The following is a 7,009-nucleotide window of genomic DNA, read 5'->3' as shown; positions in this document are numbered from 1 at the left end:
TTTTTTTTTCTTTCCCATTAATTCCCCTGATATTAACTTTTGTTCCTTCAGATGGATTTTTTTCTACTCTATAAAATAATCCTTTGATAGTTTCATTGGTATGGCATTGTATAAGTAAATGCATTTAAGTATTACTGTCATTTTTAGAATACTGGCTCAACCTACCCAATAGAGTATGATTTCTCTAGTCACTTTATGTTGTTTCTTTTGGGGGGGAGGGGAAAAATTGGAAAATTATGTTCTTATAATTGCTATATTGACAACACCCATTATTCATCATTTTAGAGAAAGTTTATCCTTTTTTTTAATCAGAAATAGGTATTGTACTTTGTCAAAAAGCTTTTTCTGCCACTATTGATCAAATTATATTTTTGTTAATATGGTCAAGTATATTTATAGTTTTCCTAATATTGGACTAGTCCTTCATTCTTGGTGTAAGTCTAAACTAGTCATAGGTTATATCTTTGTGCTATGCTGTAGTCTCCCTTCTAAAATATTTTATTATTCAGTTTTCTCTATTTTGATATAATCTGATTTAGGAAGCAAAAGTTGTGTCAGAATATGGTAGGATTCCTTTTCCTGTTTCTTTCAAAGTTTGTATAGTATTAGAATTGTTCTTTAAATGTTCAAAATCCATCTCACTTGAAGAGTTCATCCTACTCAGATTTATGTACATTGGAGTTTCTTTGACGACTTGTTCAATTTCTTGATAAGGTAGGGTTATTAAAGTATTCTATTTCTTGTGAAGCTGAACAGTTTATATTTTGTGAATATTTTAGATTCTAAGTTTTATTGACATAGCTAGGTAAAGTAACTTAATTTTTCTTTTATTGTGACTTCATCTTCATTCTTGATATTGGTAACTTTTCTCTACTTAAAAATAAAGTTAGCTAAGGGTTTGTTTTGTTCTTTAAAAATAATTCCAAGTTTTATTTAATGGTTATTTTTGTTTTCATTTTAGTTTTTCTTTTAATCTTCAGAATTTCTAACTTGATGTTAGGGTTTTTAATTTGGTTTTCTAGTTTTAATTTCATATTTAACTCATTAGGCTGTTCTTTTTAATGATTAAAGTGTTTGGAGATATAAATTTTTCCATAAATATTGTCTTGGAGACTTTTGCCTTGTGGTGGCTGAGCTATAAACAGTAGGGAGAATGCAATTTCTTTATGCAGAGGCCTAGGTGGTAGCAGCTGTGACCAAGAAGGTGGGACTTGAGGGGCTGTGGCAGGAGCAAGGACTTCTTCAGCCCAGCTTCTCCCACTCCTGCATTTGCTGCTAGGGTGGCCAACCAGCTCAAGCTGTGTGGCTGTGGGCCGGGCACTGCTCCTGGCCTTCACATTCACCTGCAATCATGCAAAAAATGTGGTAATACTAGCAAAACCATCAGCAATTTCTTCTCCTCAAGATCTCCTGTCTGTGACCTCTTCCAACGATACTTGGACTGGCAGAAAACATTTGTCAAGAATTTATTGACAAGTAGTGGTGGTGGTCTTCTATGCTCCATGGTGTGGACAGTCCATTGTTGCAAAGGAAGAAAATGAACAAGTAGCAAGTAGGCTAATAGATCCAGTGCTGTTTGTGGCAATTGACTTTTAGAACCAAGGGAAATGCAGAAAACACTTTTTATAATATAACTAACTATACCATCAGTGTGCTTTGGACCAATTGAATTCAAAGATCCCTTGCATGTTATTTACATGGAGAAGTTTGTTTACTAGGTAATGATACCATTTTTCTACATCCCAGCTCTGTCAGAATTATTAGATTTTCCTTCAAATTATGAGTTTAGAGTACTTGGACATTCTAATTCAGTGTTTCTCCCCAGTCTCTTGTTTATTTGGCATTCTTCACTTAAGCGTTACATTCATTAAACAAAGATTACCAATGAACATTATTTTGCTGTTATCACAAATAAATATCATGCCAAGCTGGTGTCCTTGGTACATTCTGAAAGTGTGCATAAAACACATCATTTCTGTTTCCAAGAGAGATAAGGAACTATGTACAGCCAAAAATATTTTTAAATGGGCTTTAGAAAACTGAGAAATGCTTGTTGAATGGCTGGGATCACATGGAGGGTTGACCAGCACCTTTTTTTATATCTTTTAATCCTTTGGCAAAAAGTCATCCTCTTCTTCACCTAAGGTGAGACTTCATCTAATAAGGACTTGAGTGTGAAGTTTCTGGAGGATTCTCCCATCATCCCTCCCAATCTACCAAAATTCATTTTGTGTTATTCAGACCCCATTTCTGCTATTAGGAGTTCAGCTGACACCCAAACAAAAGAACATCTTCAGAATGAGGCAGTATTACAGGAAGGACATGTGTCCCACTTAGAGAAAAAGAATTCTTAAATTAAGAGTAGAAATCACTGCTCTTCATTGGGCTCAAACTGAAGTAGAATCCCAACTTTCAGATGCCATGAGACATAGACTACACAAAAGCAAAAGTGGAAAAAGCGACAGTGTTCTTCAGTTAGTTAAAGACACTTTATGAGCAGACATATGGCACAGAACCTTCAATAATTAGTATATGCATCAGAAAACCTCTGCTTTATTGAAAATCCTGGCAGCAACAGAAGGAAAATTAGGAAATAATCTGAAAACTCCAATATCCTACAAATGACACCCATGAAAATTTATTCCAATCATGTGACAGTGCAAATCCTGCCATTTATAAGTTCTTTATTGAATATAACTTTTATTGCATTATAGTCAGTAAAAATTATGCTTAATGTTCTGCTTTTCATTTGTTTCTGATGTTTTTAAGTGAAAAATTTTTGTGAAGGTGCAGCATACATATAGGGTATCCTAGTGAGGAAAGAATCAAGTCTCACCCATGTCTTTTGTGTTAACTTTTTTGCTGAAATGCACTCCTACTTATCTGATAAAATCTCAGGGAGCATTAGGAGGATTGGCCATTCTTTTGGTGCCTTAATTAATATCTTATGACAGGCCTATGTTAACTCCAGAAACCTGGCCAGTTCCTGGAGTAAACATAATCCTCCCAAAGGAATAAACAAAACATTTTCTTTGATAGACCACTTGCAATAAAACATCCCTGTAGCTGAGAGGGGCTACTCTGTCTCAAGGGTCACATATCAAAAAAAGTACTTCACATAGTACCTTTGTTTTCAGCCTATAAAAACCCCTTAGTGAAAAGGGACTTTGAGAACTCAGTTTGGTGTCACTTTCCTGACAAAGCCTTTCACTCCAGACTGAATAACTCACTCAAGATTCTCCCAGCTAAGGAATTCAGATATTGGTGCTTCCTTGCAATGGTGATGTATGTTATATTGATGATCTCCATGCTTAATTACACATTACTTTTTAAGTTTACTCTTTTATCTTATTTAAATCAAGGTTTTGAGCAGTAATAAAACTTGTATTCATCCTCTTTAAGACTATACCTGTGGAATGTGTATTCCAACCCAGATTAATCCTACATTAATGTTGACAAATACCTATACTCCTTTTTGTTTACATTTGATGTAGGAATAAAATATATGATAGACCTAGATGTTTATCAATAAATTTCTTATTCAAGCATTGTCATATTTCAAATTTTGGTCATATTTTTCTACATCTGAAAAGGATAAATTTAGGTTCCCTACTACTGAGAATTCTCCCAATTCTCCCTATGATTCATTTTTTTCCTTTATGAATTCAGATGTTATGCCATTTGGTACAGCTTACCTGTTTATCTCTTTAATTATATTTCATGAGACCATGATGCTGTCCCTGCCTTTTTTATTTCAGAATTTTAACTCAATATGTGTGTGTGTGTATTTAAAAAAAGAGAAAATATGAATGAATGTTATTTCTAAGTGTGTTCTGGGATCTAATGCATTCTATTATCCTCTTCAGTTCTTTAGGCGAGTTCATCCATATTCATAAGTTATGCTGTATATTCTTTTCATCCTCCTCTTGTATGCTTTTCCTTCTGTTTCCCACCTTCTTTTACTTTCAACTAATTTCTCTCTCAAGTCTACCCATCTTCTTATCCCCCTGCGTTTTGTTTTTCCATTCTTTTTCCCTGTTGGGGATAATGTATTTCTGTAACCAACTCTGTGAAGGTGTGTTTTTAGGTTCAGGTATGTTCTGTCCTCTCTACTCCCTCATCCTTGTTGTGTAATAGTTCTTTAAGTACTTGATTTCAAGAGAATTTTTCTTCTGGCATGTTCTCCCCTTACCACCACCCCCCAATATATTCTTCTTTCCTTTCCAATATTTTCAAGATCCTAAAATTTAAAAAAAAAATCCACTCTCGTTTTCTAATTAGATTCCCTCTATGACCCCATGGCAATAATGGAATTCTGAGAAGATAAACATTATCTCCTCACTGTGACCCCCTGTTGATGGAATTCTGAGGAGCTACACAATATCTCCCTAAATAAAAATGTAAACAATTTAAAACTTATGATAACTTGTTCATGTTTACCTTTTTATGCTTCTCTTGATACTTCTGTATATTACATTTTCTACTAAGCACTACTCTTTTCCTCAGGAATGTTTGTAAGTCTAATGTTTTACTAAAGGATTTTTTTACTCCTGTTGGATTATACTTGTTTTGCTGGATAAACTATTCTTGGTTTTAAGCCTAGAATTTTTCATTTTCCAGACTATCACATCCCAAATTCCACTCCTTTATATGGTAGCTACTAAATTTTCTTGATGTTTCATAACATATCAGTAGGTTCTATTTAACTTGCTTTAACTCTTCTAGAAATTCTTGTTGGATTTACATTTAAACTGCATATTTCTTTGAAACTTTCCTTGTAGATGTTCTTGAATCATTCTCTTATGTTTGTGTATTTGAAGCTTCTCTTTCACCATAACTTCATGGTGAGGTGTTCACTCTTCTGTGGGGAATGCCTGGGCTGAGATTCTACACTCTTGTGTAATCCTGTTTTTATTTGGTTCAGACTGGAGGTTTGAGGTCTGTAAACTTTTGGTGTTTCCTAGTGATGTTACCTAGAATGAAGTCTGATCAGTACCCTCTTCATCTGAGTTCTGTAAATTCTTAAATCTATCTTTAGATTAAGTAGACTGCTCTTTCACTTACTTTTTTTTTATTTATTATAAATTTTTTTTGACAGTATATATGCATGAGTAATTTTTTTTTTTGTAACATTATCCCTTGTATTCATTTTTCCAAATTATCCCCTCTTTCCCTCTACTCCCTCCCCTAGATGACAGGCAATCCCATACATTTTACATGTCTTTCACTTACTCTTACAGCTTGTTGGTAGGCTCTGTAAGTTCAGAGATCTGGGATTCCTGCCCTAGTTAATTCCATTGTAAGTATCAGCTCAAGCTGGAGACCAAAACTGATTCTTTGCTTTGCCCCTGAGAATAGACACACAGCTACTACTGTTTGCTTAACTTGTTTCTTGTTCAGTATACAGCTAGGACCCATGGCCAGTCACCACTCCTGGTGACAGGTTTTTCTCCTTAATTTGCTATTTTTGTGACAGTGGGTAGTAGGCAATGGAGCTGTCAAGATGGCATCTGCTTCTGTACTAGTATGGACATCTCCTGGGATTTTGTTTTGTTCCCTATCCTGGTGCCCAGCCTCATGAACGCTGCTTGGTCGCTTCTGGCCAGACCCTGTCCCTACATGATGGGCACCTCTCTGTCTTCCCACACTAATGTGGGGTGGGAAAATGACTCACTGTGGCTTGGATTTCATGGTTAAGAATTTGATCTAGTTTTCTAGATCTTTGTACAAGAGGTCTACTGTTCCTGCACCATCTCAACTCTCCAGGTCCATGTCCTGCCCCTCTATTCACAACTATTACTCCCACTTCTGATCTGTATCACATAATTTCTAGAGTACTACAATAGTTTCCTAATCAGTTTCTTTGAAGCTAGTCTCTTCTCTTTCCAACCCATCTTTCACAGAGCTGCTATAATCCTTAAACACAAGTCTAACCTTGTCAGACTTGTTCAGTAATCTTCTTTTTGACTACCTACTGTCTCTAAAATAAATATAAATGCTTTAGTTTAGACTTTAAAGCCTTTCAGTCTAGCTCCAGTCTCCAGATTGTGTCCATTATTCTCAATCATGAACTTTTTAGTCAAAATAGCCTATTTGTTCTTCCCATAGATTACATTTTATCTCTTGCCTCTATGCTTTTGGAACATTCTTACTATTTTCACTTTCTATAACCCCTAGACTCTTTCAAAGCACAACTCAATCATCATTCTAGAGGAAGCTTCTGATCCTCCCTAACTTTTTGTCTCCCCTCCTCACCCCACCAAATTATTTTTTATGTGTACTTAATTATTCCCCCCCCCCCATTTCCCACTTTCTCATGGAATGTAAACTTTTTTCATTTCCAGGTCTTGGCACTAAATCTTTAGTACACACACACACACATACACACACACACACACTCTCACACTCTCTCAAATGTTGCTTTGGTGAAGGCAGTAAGAATACCTATAATAGCTTGCTTACTTTGGTTTTTATAAGCATATGGATGCTTTTCATAATAGACTGAAATCTTTTTCAATTAAAATAACAGCTAGTATAGAAAATGTGAATATTCAACTAGATATATTTGCCTTAATGCCATATATAATGCTCTATTCTGCTAACCTCAGTGCACCACAACTGCCTATCTAAAAAGAGACTTTTCAAAGTCTCAAAAGTATTTCTCTTCCTTCTTTAAAATCATGTAAAACATAAGAACAACCTATGTTGGAACACCCTGCTAAATTGCTTAATCTACCCTTTATAAATGGAGACAGCCATTGCTATCCTCAACAAATATGGATTCCAGTGGATAGTATTAATATTTTGTGATAAGTAAATTCCTAAAACAAATTATTAAATAAAATATTTTTAAAGCAAGACTCTTTAGTAGCTTTCTACTGACTGCCAAGTAAATAAGATTTAAGTCTAAGGCCCTCTTCTATTCATTTTCACAAACATTAATGACAATACAGTATACAAAGGACTAAAGGTACATATGACTCAAGGTTTTATCCTCAAAGAGGATTAC

Source organism: Sminthopsis crassicaudata, chromosome 2, assembly GCF_048593235.1.
Source record: "Sminthopsis crassicaudata isolate SCR6 chromosome 2, ASM4859323v1, whole genome shotgun sequence".
Taxonomy (NCBI): Eukaryota; Metazoa; Chordata; class Mammalia; order Dasyuromorphia; family Dasyuridae; genus Sminthopsis; species Sminthopsis crassicaudata.
Note: the sequence above shows the minus strand (reverse complement) of the source record.